The following is a 16,324-nucleotide window of genomic DNA, read 5'->3' as shown; positions in this document are numbered from 1 at the left end:
TTTCTTTGGAGCAGAGCTGGTGTGACAAAGACCAGAGTTTCGCCGTGTCATGCACCATTTGCTGTTGCACTAGGGCTCTTTTCAGGAGCTGTGAAGCCATTATTATAATGTGAAAAAGGGGGAAAGAAATACTCCCTTCTGGACACTGGAAGGGCAAATGAGGTGCAAGCTTTTTTTTTTTTTTTCTTTTTTTTCTTTCTTTTCTTCCTCAACTCCCTTTCCCTCTCCTCTTGCCTGTGCCTTTGTGGACATTGTGCTCAGGAAGGGTTCGAGTCCCCCTGGTAAAAAGCTTGAGGATGCCAAGGAGTTCTCTGCACCCGTAGATAAATAGTTTTCTTGGCGCTGTTCACCCCTTTTGTGACTTTGCTGGCTGGAAAGTAGCACAAGTTATGTTCTGACCTCAGCTCCTCTCTCCAGCTCGCGTTATTTTCGAATAAGAGCTTTCCAAGCCTGAGCCGGAGCCTTGCTCCACGTTTCTAGCTGGAGAAGGGAGCATACAGGTCTGGATGCAGCCACCTTCTTTCTGTCCGACTCCCTCCTCAGTCTGTCTCCCACCGCTGAGGGGGGTGCATGTGGATTTTCTTTCAGGGTCAGGAGTAGATAGGAAGACAAAAAGAAAGGCTTCTTGGGGGCATCCTCTCTGGTAATCAACTTCAGCTTCCTCACCATGCTGATTGGCAAACGGAGTTAAATCACAAAACCCAAGTTGGGACTCGGAGGCTGATTAAAATGAGCTTTCTTCTAGCTGAAAGATAAATAGGGTTGCTACTGTCTTTCAAAAGGAAAGAAAGAGAAGACAAGACGAAAACTCCAAACTGGCTTGTTCCAATGAGGTTTATGGGGACAGCAAGATTACACAGACAGCCAGCGTTTGATTCTCAGGACCGCTAAAGTGTGAAGAACAGCAGTGACATTCTAGTCTTCAATAAATCACTATAAAAATGTTTATGAACCCTGCAATTTACTGTCTTTTAAATGCAAATTGAAAGGGGCACCATTGCAAGTGTAAAGGAGACCCCGAGGTGGCCTGAAGGAATTATAAAATGTTGCGGTAGGTTTTGGCGATTGTATGATCTTAAATGGGACTATTTCCAAATGATTTTGCATTCAGACATCTGTGGCAGTCGGGTTAATTTATTAATGAGATTGCTGAGAACTGCAGGGCGGTGGAGGCTGGCAGGGCCTTACACAGTGGCTTTGAATGAATGACATTTTCATTTCTCCGCAGGAAGAGGGAAAGTGGTGATTCAAAATCCAGATCCCAAAAGTTGTTCGAGGGACGCAAAATTAGGACGTGGCCCCTTGGTGGAAGTCAGCTTATGCATATATTTTTTTTTTTCTTTAATGAAACTTTCCTCTACCTTAAATTAAGTCTCCGTTTGGCCATTTTGAAGCCATAGGAAGGAGCATAGTAAGGGAGTAGCGGTCAGTCACCCTGTGAAGAACCACTGGACACCCTAAAAGGCAGCTCTTGTATTCTGGCTTGGTCACCTTATACATGGTTTGCTAACTTCCTAGAATATTGTCAGTCAGAAGCAATTTTGATGAATAAAGTAAAAAGAATGTGACACATTGCATTCCCGGCCCAAGCTCACCTTTTCCCAGTCATGTTACATTGGCCAAAATTTTAGTTACACTTGACCCTCCACTTCCACATCTTGAAATTCTCAAGATGTTTGCCCTGAATTCTCAAGGAGTATATGTAAGGTGCCTAGCACAGGCCCAGACCCACTGAGGGGTGCTGTTCGGTAATTATTAGCTTTATTTTCCCAAAGCTCACTCTCCTAACTAATGTGGAGGGAATGGAGAAGAGTTAAGAATTGGTGGTCAGTTGACATGCACATTTGCTTTAGAATTAAGATGAAGTTCATTTAGGGAGATGTTAGCGTGTGCATGTCACACCCTCCCCCCATGCAAATCAGGCATATGTAGACAGGTACAGTGAAAGAAAGCAAACAGCGCATGAAAACAGGTTGCTCGGCAAGTCTTCCGACTGTTCCCCTCCCGCTTCCCACCTGCCTCTTATGGAAAACACCCAAAGTAGGCACTGTTTATAGAGTCATTGCTTGCAAAACATTTCGCTGGTCTCAGACATATGTGCCATAAATGCTCAGAGATGTGTCCTTACTCGCCGCTCCTGCAGAAAAGCGTTTTGCTTGTTTTCAAACACAAGCGTCTCCGGCAGATCGGAGGGCGCAGTGTGGATCTGTTCGCCTTGGCAGCCTCTCGCTCAAATGTGCGTCTCTGAAGAGTCCTATCTGCTGGTAGCACCGCCGTGAAGCAGGCTGTCAGATTCCTAAGTCATTATACCATCTGTTTTTCCCATCTTCCGCTCTTCAGTGTAGACATATGTTGAGGGGTTAGAGTGAGTGGTTAGGAGCACTTTATTTCTGGAGAGGAAGAAGAGGAGGGTTCTAGCTCCTGCCCACTTTTCCAGGAGAGTCAAAACCAAACTGAAATGAAAGTTTCCAGGATCCCAAAGTAAGTGTGCCTAGGTGGAAATGTTATAGTTTGGGGTCACCGGCTGAAGACCATGCCAGTGTCAGTTCTAGAGACACAATGTTCTTTTTGTGCTCATAGATGATTGCGGAGAGGGGGCTATGAATTTATTTTCCTTCTTATCCTGGTAGCAGTGAAGAGAATTTGTTTCCATAGGCTCTTTACTATGATCTGCATATCCCTTGAGGCCCTGACCTCCCTCTTTCAGATTTGTTTGCTTGCATTTGTCCAGTCTTTGTTCTTCCTTGCTTTCACCTGAGGACCAGAGTGAAATGTTCCCTATAAAATGAAGCCTCTTGTTTCCAGTCACACTGAGAAGCCGACTGCATGGTGGAATAGCTCTCTATTTCCTCCTTCCCTTCCTTTCCCTTCCCTTCTGTTCTCATCCCATCCTGTCCCTCCCAGATCTTTTTCTTTGGATTACTCCCCTTAGAAGGAAATATTTGGGCTGGCTTGAGGGAGGAGGGCAATTGCAAGGTCAACCGGGCATGAGATGGAGACCGGAATAGATTTTCTATGCAGATTTCACGCTGCCTTCCTGGGAATTTCTGAATGTCCTGCAGCCTAGTGACCAGCCTTCAAAATTCTTTAAGAAAAATGGCCCATATGAGTAAAGAGGAGGCGGGGGGGGGCTTTACACTCCGGCAGGTGCCCCGGGTCATGGTGTTCATTTGCAACTCCCGGGTCCCTTTCTCTCCACCACCAGTACTGGTTCTACTCTGCTCATTCCACTCACCGTCTTGTGTCTCCAGTAAAGGTCTGTGTGCTTTATACTTTGTCTTGGGCCCAGCACAGAGGGACTAAGACAGATACATAGAAAAAGAGGTGGTTAGGCATCATGGTGAAACCCTGGAGTCATTCTGAGTTCAAATCTTGGCTCCACAGCACCTCTGCCCTCCTGAATCCATGCTGAGGGCTCGCTGACTAGACCTGGCAGGCAAGTGTCTAGCGCCGCACTCTGCATCAATGAAGGGACTGTTAGTTGTTATCAGTGGATGTTTCTCTGCCTTCCAGTAGAAACCTGGGAACAAGTCTTGTGTGAGTGGAAGGATCTTTTGGAAGCATTAGTCTGGTTCTTGACTTCTGAAATTCTCTCCCGTGTGGGCCACTGAACTTGCGCCTGTCGTGCCTGAACCTCTATCTACACCCACAGTGTCATCTGAGGAGCCTGCAGAGTAGATGTCCACACCTTGGGGAAATCTCAGGGGCTGTGCATGGGTGGAGGAGTGCAGGTATTGCAACCTTCCAGAAGCGGGAAGCAAAAGTGTGTTCAACACAGAGCAGAGTCAGCTCGAAAGCCCCTTGCTTTTTTTAATGGATTCTTCTAAGAAAAGCTGCGTCCCCCTTGCTATCAATGACATCGCTAGTGTATGGAAACTGGATGAAAGTGTATGGAAAAGTACAGCTAGCCTTGATCCCAAGGTCAAACAGTGACTAGTCAGTGGAGAGAGACTCTATGTAAAGAAATTTTAGAAGTGCTTTACCATTTACTTCCCTCACTCATATTTTTACTGTATGCAGAGGAGATATTCCATGGCAGAAAGAGCTCTAATAAAATCCAAAAGAGTTCTTGCAAAAGTACAAAATAAAATCCTATGTGACCAGATAGTTATTATGCCATCTCTTAATCAGCAGCAGCATTTTTTTTTTTACCTGAGAGGAAAATAAATAATGCCATCTGTAATTGTCAACACAGTAAAACACATTATCTCATCCTCTGGCTGTAATATTTAAAGGGTTTCTTCATGTTTTGGGGGACAAACACTAATTCCTTCCTGGGACTGATTGGGTTCACCAGGATGTGGTCTCTGCACACCTCCAGCCTTACCTGGTACAGCCCCTGTTCCCCTTTGCTTGGTTTCCAAGCTGCGTCCACACCAACACACATCAACAGACTCACAAGGTCCTGCTTTTGCCTGGAATGTCCTCCTTCCTTATCCCTGCTCCTTAAATCCTGTCTGTGATAGACAGAAAAAAATGGCCCCAAATTGTCTACCTCCTAACCCTAACTCCTAACTGAATTATAATTAGGTTGATTTTTCAGCTGACCTTACCATGAGAAACGATTATGCCAAATTATTTGGGTGATCCTGTGTTATCAGGCATTTCCTGATCTGGGGAAGAGGGCATAGAGGAATAATTAGAGATGACAGAGAGAGAAGAATCGGCCTGAAGTTGTCATCTTGGAAGGCAGAGGTAGAGCCCTGAGCCAGGGGATGCAGGCAGCACCTTGGAACTGGAAAAGGCCAGGAAAAAAACTCTCCCCTGTAGCCTGGGGAAGGATGGCAACTACTCTGAGACCTTGGCTCAGCCCCTCTGAGACCTTGGCAGCAACTGAGGACACAGACAACCTGCTCAAAGCCCCTTCCTGGCCCCTCCCAGTCTCCTTGCCATTGACTGGTGGTCACCCTTGGAGTACATTTGTTTGTGTGATTATTCAGTGATCCCCATCTCCCCCCTCCCCACCCCCACCCCTTCAGGCTGGCAGCCTCGAGGGCAGGTGGTGTTGGGGGGGGGGCTGGTATTCCCATGGCCGAGGGCTATTGCTGAGTGAGTGACTGCCCCAACAGCACAGCAGGGAATACGTTAAGTAATTAATCCTCAGGAGGAAGCAGGACACAAGATGCAGCTCTCATTGAGCACAGGGCCCATAGCCAGCCACGGCAGCCATTTCCTCTGCTGCTGTACCTCTTTCTGAAATAGGGGTGAAGAAGATACCACCCCCCATACCAGTCTAGTTCGACGCAGGCTGGCAAAGTGGCCTTTTCTCCCAAGATAACGATGCCTCCCCCACCTCAACCCCCACACAAATTGAACACACAATCAGCTGCTCCCCTTGCCCCTGCCCCCCAGTCTCAGCGGGAGAGTCAAGCTGAATATTTCTTTAAGGGATACTGTTGAGTTTCTTCTGGTGGAGCAAAGGATTTGTAGCAAAACCCAGCATGTAACTTGAGTGTTCTGTGAAGCCAGATATCGGTGCCAAGCTAAATTTGTGTGTGCAGCTTCTGTTTAAGGCAATTATATAGTGTGTAATACCCAGTAGAGAAATTAAGTCGAAGTACATTTTGCCCGTAGAGATTATCCTCTCAGTTGGATTTATTTTAAACAAGTTTTGCCCCTTATACATTAAGGTGTATGCAATAAATCACTTATGTAATAAACTACACTATATTATGTGGGGAAAAAATGAGCCGGTGGTAGGGGGAGAGACTTCAAATGGAGCCAGACCTCAGGCACAAAGGGAGAAGAGAGGGGAGGGCGGGAGAGGGGGCGTTTGGGCCACAGGAAATTGGACCGGGTACAAATGGCAGCTTCTCCACAGAGACGCTCAGGATGCGACACTGCTTATGTAACACCAGCAGCCAGGCAGCTTCGGGAAGAGTTCAGAGCTTGTCTTTCTAGAGCAGCCTCTTGGTCTGTTTTAATGACTGGGAGTCCACAGTAAGACCAGAGGAAGTAAAGTTTGGAAGATTTTATTAAAGATGGGAAAAGGAACTAGGGGAAGGTATGACGAGAAGTCTCAGGTAACCAGGGACCACGCTGCAGGAGTGCGTTGTCTTTATAAAACGTCATTCATAATAAGCCTGGAAGGAGCAAGCTACTATGGGGAGCAGGCCCAGCACAATTTGTATCTCTGAGGAGCAACAAAGGGAATGTTTTTAGTATAAGTATATCCTGTGGACCATTGGGCACATACTACACTCACACATTATTCATGGTGGATCTGAAGCACTAACATCCCTGGGCACCTAGTATTTTTATAAGTCCCACAACTCTTGCCACAGCAGCACTAACAATGGTGTTTTTGTCAACCCCCTCACCCCCACCCCTCGTCAGCACTGTTGCACTTTCACTTGGGATGGGTCCAGTGTGAATCCCTTGGTGAGCCCCATTCAACTTTGTCTTCACAAGCAAACAGGGCAGGAGCTGTCGCATTGATGCCTGCTTCATGGAGGAGTCGCTGAGGTGGACTGCGACTCAGCCTCATCACCAGATCCTCTCTTAACACTGAGGCCCATCTGGCCCCAAAATGCACGTCTGTAATTACCAAGTTATATAACCTCTCCTAGATGCTGATTTGAACAATACCTTCATGTGAAGCGGGCCAAGGGAGCCCGCCTGCTCTCCTTAATGCAGAAATGCATTAGAGCTCAAAAATCCATGCTGTTTAGGCAAGAAAAATGATACCACTCAAAAAGAAAAAAAAAAATCATTGAAAACCTTCCTGGAGCGCAGGCCTGGCATGCCGTGTTGTGTGCCGTGGGGCCTGGGAGCACATGTCAGGAACCAGACAATTCAGTCCTCACTCACCCCCAGCCCCTCTCTCCAGAACTTCCTCTGTGGTGAGCAAGGAGCAAGGAGAAGCCACTCGGAGTTACAAGAATGTTAGTCTTAACTTTGAGAGACTAGTAAAAGCACTTTGTGAGAACCAGATATGGCCATGTTGCATGTAATTTATGATTTAATGCAGCCAAGTGTAAAAATAGGCAGTTAAACTGAAAGGCAACCAAAGGCCATTGTCCCCAGGATTGGGCAGGGCAGGGCACATGAAGTGACATTTGTGGAGAGCCCGCTGTGTGACCGGAATACGACCGACATAGTATCAGCCCAGTATCACAGCATCTGCCCAGGCCCTCCTCTGTTACCCATGACTGAGTAACAAAGTACCCCACAATTCAGTGACTTACATCCGTCATGATTTTCTGGATCAGGACTTCGGAAAGGGCTTGGCTGGTTGAATGTCCCTTTCCACCCACCATGGCTGGGGTCACTTAGCCATATTCGGTTGGTGGCCGGGCTCCTCTGGAGCACAGGAATTGAGCTTGACATCTTTTTCACATGGCCTGGTGGGCAGGCCTGGAAGGTAATAGCACAGGGCCACTCCAGCCTGAGAGCCTCAGCGTGGTGGGATTCCAATAAGGAACTGGACAGAAGCTGCATGGCCTTTTCTGACCTGGCCTCAGAGGTCACAGACTCACTTCCACTGTGAGCCAGTGGGGGTAGCTGTCATCTCTGGCCTCCATGGGGAAATCAGTGCCCACCCAGTGGATTAAAGGGGAGGGGCCCAGACTCTGCCCTTTGATGAGCACTGAAAAATCCGAGATCAGGTTTTAGAACAGATGGGGGATTTGCTCTTTGCTCTTCCCCTTGTCAAGCAACTCATTCCTCTTTATCTCTGCATCACTGAGTCCTCCTCACCCTCTTAGGATCTCTCAGATGTCAACTCATTAAAGAGCTTGTCCATACGAAAGCATTCCCCATCTTCCAATCTTCCAACACACCCCATTTCCCACTCTCCTATGAAATTTTTCACACCACCAAGACTTTCTCTTGTCCATCTGCCCACCTCAGGCAGTTTCTAGGGACATGGGCCTACCCGTTAGCCTTGCTCTCGGCTTGACCCCCCGTGCAGGCTGAGAACCACACAGCGGGCCCTCGTGCATAATTGTCCAACAGATACAACTGCCTGGCAAGACCAAATGGTGGGTCGGTACACAACGCCACCTCCTCCATGGAGAACTCCTCGGATAACAGAGAACCCATTCATGTCTGCCAGGCAGACTCGAGTCCTTCTCATTTTCCACTGGGCCAGAAGCAGAGAAGCACAGCTGAAAAGTATGTGGGCCAGAAACGCCTGTGGTCAAGGGCAGACCCTGTTACTGTTGGACCCACGGCCAGGCCCTGCTGGCTTCCATTAGAGCCCCAGAGCGGCGGAGGACACCGTGTGACTGCGGGCACACGTCAGCACCCGGATCCCCGCGGATCCCCGGTGCCTGAACCTGCCTCTTCCCTCTTACATGTCTTTGGAAGCCCATATGTTCAGTCCACCCCAAACTCTGTTTATACTGGTGCAAAGTGAGGGCTGCTCAGTTTCTGGGAGTTTCACAGGAAGGTATTAAATGTGTTTTGAAAATACTTGAAAGTCCAGCTGTGTATGCTTTCGTTTTATATTTAGCCTTAAATTAGAGATTCCATATACCTCAAGTAATAAAAAGGCACAGCAGGGACGTGCGTGTTCCTTGAGTTTGCTAGGGCTGTGCACCTAGGTGAGATTTTATTATTTGTAACTTTTTTTTTTTTCTGGTTGTTTAATTCCACAGCTTAATTCTGGCCTTTATGCTTTCAGAGGCTGCCTCGTAGGCTTCAGAAAGACATTATTGTTCTTTACCCTTCTCTTCAATTTAATAAAAAAAAGGGAGGGGAGGAGGACAGGAGGAGGAAGCTCAAGCTTGCTCCTTTGGGGCCAGCCCCTGGCCTAGTTGACACAGATAACTCTCCACACTGCTGCCGAAGAAGGAAACTGAGACTGACTCGACAAGCCGAGAAGCATTCTGCCTCGCTCCAGTGTCCAGTCTTTGCTTTAGATACCTTCTCGCTCTCTGACTGTGAGCCTGAGGCTTCCTGACCCCCCTCCCTCCTCCATCTGAGGTTCTCAGGAGCCCAGTTTGGGGCCCTCCCTGGTGGTGCAGCAGGTTAAAGCACAGCACTATGAAGCTATCCACAGCCACTGTAGTACAAGTTCGATCCCCAGCCAGGGAGTGACCCACATGGTGCAGCAGACCTCTCCTGACCCGCCCGCTGCTTGCCTCAGCAGTGTGTTTCAGCCAGTCCTCCTATTCTGCTCCCCAGTCTGTCTCTGGTGAATCCTCTCACCCCCTGCACCTCTGGCCTGTACCCCAGTTCTTGTATGCATAAAATAAATAAATCTTTAAAAAAAAATCCCAGTATGAACTAAAGTCTGAGCCTGCTTGTTGAACATGACTCCTCAGGATAGTTTCCTGTGGAAGCTAAGGACCAAGTCCCAGAAGCAAGGATGTCCAGAATAGGCATTTCTGATGACCCCCTACCTCAGGAATGTCATTGATCACTGACTTGAAACGACAGACATTTCTTTAATTAGAGGGCTGGAGACCAAAAGTTCCTAATCAAGGTGCTGGCAGAACTGCCCTGCCTCTGAAAATTCTAGGGGAGACCTGTCCTTACTTCTTCACTTTGGTGTTTCAGAGTTATCCTTGGCCTTTTTTTTTGGGGGGGGGGGAGGGTTTTATGGGCCCATTGGCATGTGTTGGTTTCCCAGTGCTGCTGAAACAAAGGGCCACCAGAATCACTGTCTTACAGATCTCCCTGGCAGAAGTCCCATACAAGTCTCAAGGAGCTGAGATGGGGGTGTCGCTCCACTGCAGAGGAGAATCTGTTCTCTTGCCTTCCCAGAGGCTTCCAGAATCTCCCACTCACTCAAGGCCTCTTTCCTCTGTCTTCAAAGCTGGAATGTGGCCTGATACCTGACCCATTCTTAGGTCCTCTACCCTCTCTTCAGTTCCCCTCTTCTTCACTTGGAAGCACCTCTGTGAGTGCATTTCTCCATCCCTCCACGCCACCCTAACAACCCAGGATGACTTTCCTCTTTAAAGCCAATTGATTTGCAACCATGGCTCTACCTATATCCTCTTTTCCCTTCTGCCTGGTTGCCTCACAAGGCCGCAGGTTTGGGGATGAGGACAGAGACAGCTTGGGGAGCATGATTCTGCCTTCCAGAGGCGCCTTGTCACTTGCCAGCATGTGCTAAGCTGAGGCCATGCAGCTTTGACTCAGGCAAGGTCCTCGTCCTCATAGAGCTTGCGTTCTAATGAGGTGGTGTCCACAGGCAGACACGTCACTCCAGGATGTGTAGGCGAAATACAAGAAGAGGCTGTGACGGGACCTTTGTGGGGACCTGCCTCCACAGGGCAGTCAGAGGGCGAGCGGCTGCTGCCCAGGCACACCACCAGGAAGCAGCCCGAGAGCGCGTTCCAGGAAACGAAAGCTGCTACTGTCTACCTGACACTACAAACAGTAGAGAAAGCAACTGGCACTAACAACTACCCGTCATGAGTAGGACGGAGCATTTGAGGCTCTTTAGCGAGTCCTCTGAGTGCAGCTTCTTTCTCCTGACAATCTCAGGAGGTAGTTTCTTTCCTTGCAGCATCACCTCCCCAAATCCCCACAGACACGGCAACTTAAAACAACACATGTTTACATTCTCACAGTTCGCGGGTCGGAAGTCCAGGCCCAGCCTAGCTGCGTCTGCATGGGGTCATCTGAAGCTGAATCAAAGTGTCAGCCAAGGCTGGGGTCTTTTCAGAGGTTCCAGAAATCATTTTTGACAGAAATCATTTTTCTCTTGATTGTAGAGCTGAGCTCCCCATTTGTTTCTCTTGCTGCCAGTTTCTGGTGGTGCTCCCAGCTCCCGGGGCTGTTCTCAGGTCCCTACCACCTGGTCCCCTCCACCACTGCCTTCCAGTTTCCACTTCAAGGCCATTGGGGGACCTGCATCTCACTCCAGGGAAGGATTTGAAGGACTCTCCTGACTAGGTGGGGCCTCTGCTGTTTAATCGACTCAGTCAGCTGCTTACATCTGCAGACTCCCCCTGTCTTTTTTGCCAGGCTGACCCAGCCGTGGGCGCTAATGCTCCCATGTAGTCCTCTGTCCTAGCCACATTCCAGGAAGTGGCAGGGACATATGTCGTAGAAGACAGCAGTCCTGGGCACCCTTTTGAAATCCTGACTACCAGACTGTGACCATCTCGTCTCAGCGATGTTGAAACTGAGACTCAACAGCACTGTGACCCTTGCCCAAGACCACTAAAGGACAGAGCTGGGGTTCCCATCTGACTCCACCCAACACATGGGCCTGAGCTTCCAACTCCCGCCTGTACCCCAGGACACACGCCCTGTGCCCGCCCCTCGCCTTCCCTGAAGGTGCTGACCTTGCTGTTTGCTGCCTCCAGAGAAGTACAGGTCCCTGCACCTGTCCCGGCTTTGTCCTCCAGCCTCTCAGGCTTCCACCTGCATCCGGAGACTAGAGGGGACTGAACAAGTGCCAGGGCCTTTAAATGGAGCCACATTTGTATAATGAGCAGCACATGCACAAAAAGGCAAGCTAAAAATGTCCCCGACCTTCTAAAAACGGGACGGCTTGGCCAGGTATTGAGTCAGCACTGTGACGTTAATGCAATTATCCTGATTCAGGATCAGATTTATTCACCATTAAACATGTTTTAACTTGATTGCAAACAAGTGTTGTATTATTTAGAGGAATCGACGGAGTTGGCCACGGTTGGTGGTTGGTGTCAGAAGCCACCTCAATCTTCCAGAGTTTAGAGATGATCCTCTTAGCTGCTGAAAAGGCCAGCTCACCAGGAGGACTCGCAGGACCTGTTTTCTGGAAGCAAGAGACTGATGAACACCAGCACACTTGTGCTGTGCATCAAGCTCCAGGGTCCAAGCTGGCCCGCCGCCTGCAGAGGAAGAGCCTGCTGGGTATGCTGTCTTTGGGGCTTCTTGCATTCAAATATGCAAGTGTGCCTTGCGCGCTCTGCCTGGGTGCTCAGAGCTGCACCCGCCTGGGGAGGCGGAGAGGCCAGAGAGCAAGAAGGTCAAGCAGAAACTGCCCTCTGGGATCTGCCTTCAGACATCGCCGGCTTCATACAGAGAAAAGGACTGCAGCCAGCTACTAGCTGTGCACGAGAGGTGTACACGTGAGCTCCCTATCAGGGAAGTTGTGTCTGGGTCTGAGAAGGGTGTTGCAGGCCCTGAGACCTGAGCTGCTAGAACTTAGGAATAAATCCGGTTAAGAAAGGAACTTGATAATCTATTAACATATGATCTTGGGTCAATCAGTGGGCCTCTGGGAACCTCAGAATCCTCTCTCAAAAACAATGGAAGCTTGGACATGCTGGATGTTAAGAAAACTGCTCCCCCTACAAAGACATCTTGTTGATGTCTTTTAGTTTCTATTCTGTTTCCTCTCTACCTTACTCTTGCTTTTTTTTTTTTTAAGGTTTATTTATGCACACAGAACTGGGGTACAGGCCAGAGGTGCAGGGGCAGTGAGAAGCTTCACCAGAGACAGAGTGGGGAGCAGAACAGGCCGACTGAAAGCACACTGCTGAGGGGAGCAGCAGGCAGGTCAGGAGAGGTCTGCTGTGCCATGGGTCACCTCCAGCGTGGGGATCGAACTCATGCTGAAGTGGCGTTAGCTTCTTAGTGCTGTGCTTTAACCCACTGCGCCACCAGGGAGGGCCTACCCTTGCCTTTTTTTTGAAGCCCCCGCCCCAATCAATCCATGAGGCAAGTGTCTGTTTGCAATCTGTCATCCCTCTGAGGCTTTGGCAGTTTTTGAGAGCACCTCCTGTGTGCCAGGCAGAAAGAGGAACTGGGGACCCAGAGGTGAGCAGAGGTCCAGGATGAGCAGCACCATTGCATTAGAGAACAGTGTGAGCTGGGGGCAGGCGAGGGCATTGGGGACATACTGGGGCCAGGACCTGAGCTCTGAGCTGCGTCTGGGAGGGTCCTCACCAGGAGACCCTCAGGGCTGCATGTGTTGATCAGGAGGACCCAGAGGGTCTGGGCCCAACAGAGGTCCAGGAGGAATCTGGGGTGGCTGTGGGACGATTCCAGACACTGGGGCTCTCCATAAGATCCCTCATTGGGGTTGGGTTGAAGAAACAATAAGAAATGGCTTTTGAGAAGTGGGATGCTATGGAAGAAGCCAGTCAAGGAAGGAGAGGGAGAGCTGGGAGGGGCAGGGGTGTGCATGTTTGCCAAGGCCATCGGGGAGTCTCTCAGGGAGGAAGATTTGGGCTTGATTGCAGGGACGTGGGGGAAGTGAACCTACAAGGGCTCACACCCACGGTTTCCAGGTCTGACCCCCCAAAACCTCATCTCATCATGATGGCTGATGAGAGGGACTGGGGCCGACAGCGCTCTGTTTGGACTGCATTGTGTGGGTCCTCTGGGCTGAACGAAGGACTTCTGCTTCTCCTCTGAGGAAACTGATTAGGAGTGACAGGATCAGCTTATGATGATGACTAGTTCTACCATTTGCCTCTTCATCTCAATATGTAAATTTATAAGAAATACCCTCATCTAGATGATAATGCATCATATATGACATATGATATATATGTGCATTTATCTATACAGAGACATCATAACAGAGCCTCCTGAAATCCCTCAGTCAATCAGGCATCTCCTACAAAGAAGGACCTTCTTCCTCATAACCATCCCACACCCACAATACCATTGTGTTAAAAAATTAACACTTTTTACTGCTAGTTTTACCTAATAATCCAGCCACAATCAACTCTCCTCCTGGGGACAATTTTACAGCTTCTGTTCTGGTTGCTCCCCACATCTGGTGGAGAAACACACAGCATTTGGCTCTCACTCCCCTCCATTCTGCCTGCCCCTGAAGCTGGCTCTTCTCGGTGGTTTTGTTTAATGACCTTGGCATTTCTGAAAAGTGTGGCAACCCACCTCACCACTGTGTAGAGGAGAAACCGTCCTGACCAAGGCTGGCAGGAAGGCACACATTCGCAGGCTCTTCAATGCTCTCAGCCAGCATTATCTGCTAGAACTTTCTGCAGTGATGGGCATCTCTTTCTCTGCACCAGCCAAACTCACTGGTGCTAGTTTGTGGACACTTGGCAGTGTCCTAGTGCAACTGAACATCTGACTTTAAATGTTCTTTCATGGTGGTCCATTAAGAGCCATTTGTGAGTAGTGGCCAAAGTACTGGGCAGTGCTGCTCCAAGCTGAGAGGAGCTTGATTTATCAGTGAGTGGAGTAAGAGGCAGAAGGAACAGCAGGGAAAGGACTAGACGTTCCACAAAGCAAAACATGTTCCTACATTTTTCCAACCCCTCCAGCCAGTTGGCCTCAGACTAGCAGGAAGACCCTCAGCTCGGGGCTCACTTTTCCTGCAGGTCACATCCCCACCCAGCTGGGAGGGGCAGGCTGGGCCTCTCTGTGTAAGGAAGGCACGAAGAAAGTGCCACCACCCAGGGTGAGTTGGCTATCCCCATAAAGGCGCAGTCATCTGACCCCCTCCTCTTGGCCCTCCCTCGGGGGCTTCTCCATCTGATCACCACCCAACCACTCTGCCCCCCACCTCCAGGAGAGGACTCCATGTCAGCTCCGTGGCGAGGAAGTACAGGACCGCAGCCTCAGCTCAGAGTGCAGGGAGAGCCCTGTGCACTCTTGTGATCTGGCTTGCAGTCAGGCTCTGCTGGGGAGTGGGAAGGGGAGCGTGGACCCACCCACCCTAGAGAACAGCCCTCCTTTGCTTCTGTAGCTCCTGCACCTTCTCTGGAGTGAACTTCATTTCCTCTTCTTTGGGTGTGCTTTTTACATGCACCCCCACGAGCAGCTCAGTCTCCTGGAACAGGGTGCCCCAGCACGCTCCCCACTGGCCAGACTTGTTTCTTATTGCTTTGACCCCAGCCTGAACACAGCACCCTCAGCCCACTCGCCAAGGGTTAAATTTTGCAGCGAGTGTGGCCAAGTCTCCAGAAAGGGTTTGCACCTCCAGGGCCCATTAATCCACCCAGGTTGACTTGGAGAACCAATCTGAAACCAGGCGGGAGCTCCCGGAAGCAAAGCAATCGCAGGTTCATTTGTTACTTTTATTATCTCATTTCTTCTTATTTTTTTAGCCAAATTGCCTTGTACATGGGAAAGGTTGGGGGTCCCCATATCCTCCTCTTCCTGCTCGCACTGCCTCTCTCCCAGGTGTTTGTAATCACATATTTTTCATTTGGCTTCTGGGTCCGGTGACAGGAGCGCCAGAAACACCTCCTCCCCAGAGAGGATGCGCCGCGATCTATACGGATCTTTCCTCTCCTCCTTTTGTGAGCTGGCATGCGATATGCTTCTCAGGCAGTCATTTAGAGACTGTCAATTTCTGAGAGCCACTGGGGACAGAGCTCTGGGCTGCATTTCCTGCCTTGGGCCGAGTTGGGTCTTTGAGCTGGCAGAGTGTGAGGTCTCTTTCTGGAAAGGGGTGGCCCTGTGTAAGGAAGGCCCTGGGTTTTGTCAAGTTTGAAAGGTTTTTCGAGTCTTCCCGGGAGGGTGGTCGTGGGAGGGGTTGTTTTGACACTCCGGCTGGGGAGCGCCATGCCCGGCGTGTGATTTATGCCCATAGATACTTTCCCGGGGAGGGCCCGCTGGCAGTCAGGCCGCCACACATTATTAATGTTTTCCTGTTTTCTATTGTCCCTGAATGGAAAAACACTTTGGAGCCTTGAAATTTTCTCAAGATGTCTATGTTTTCCTGGATCATCCCTCAATTTTCCACGGTATGAAAAATGTCAACGTTGCTACATTTGGTTTAGGGACTCAGGCGGCTGCTGCAAATCCTTCTAAGGTTTTCAACCCCACAGATGTCTTCACCTGGAGGATCCCCGACTTGGCAAAAACAACCCAGCTCCGAGCCCCTGTTTTTTGAGCAACTGCTGAATTCCTGAGACTTTGCATGCACATTATTGATCCTGCTTCACAGCATTCCTTCAGAGGGGACTTTACTGCCCTAATTCTAGAAACAGGGAAATGCAGGCACAGAGATCAAGTTACTTTCCCACAAGTGCACAACCAGTCAGTGGCTTTAGATCCAGTTTTGTCTGATTTGAAGGCTCCTGATTATACTTTTACTCTTTTCTGATTTCTAATGCTGCTGCACACATATTTATCTGACATATTTGTGTTAGATCACGAACATTTCTCCTCTTTTACAAGTAATGTTACTAACTTTGCTCCAGCAGTTTGGATGAGCATTTAATAGTGGGTGCCCTTAGTTGCCTTCAGAAAGTGGGTGTAATAGCCCGTGATGAGCCGGAGAGAGAGGTGCTACAACCTGACTGAGGCATCTTCATGTGATCAAAGGCAGAAAACAGGTGGCTAAGTGTGTCACGTAGTTCGATGTGCAGGAGGCATCCTCGTGTGCCTACTGTCATTTTAAACCTCTGTTCCCAAATCTTGAGGAATCAGAAGTCATTGGGTGCTTCTG

The 16,324-nt window shown here is 49.4% G+C and overlaps 1 protein-coding gene across 1 annotated transcript in view; it reads left to right on the top strand.

Annotated features, from left to right (window-relative positions):
- WWOX (WW domain containing oxidoreductase) overlaps nt 1-16,324 on the top strand; it is a 919,793-nt gene that overhangs the window by 729,038 nt on the left and 174,431 nt on the right. The gene's annotated exons all lie outside the window — the stretch shown is intronic.

The sequence above is a fragment of the Condylura cristata genome, unplaced genomic scaffold (assembly GCF_000260355.1).
Source record: "Condylura cristata isolate star-nosed mole 26May11 unplaced genomic scaffold, ConCri1.0 scaffold00028, whole genome shotgun sequence".
In the NCBI taxonomy this organism is placed as follows: Eukaryota; Metazoa; Chordata; class Mammalia; order Eulipotyphla; family Talpidae; genus Condylura; species Condylura cristata.
The sequence above is the reverse complement of the archived record's forward strand: the minus strand, read 5'-3'. Positions and strand labels throughout refer to the sequence as shown.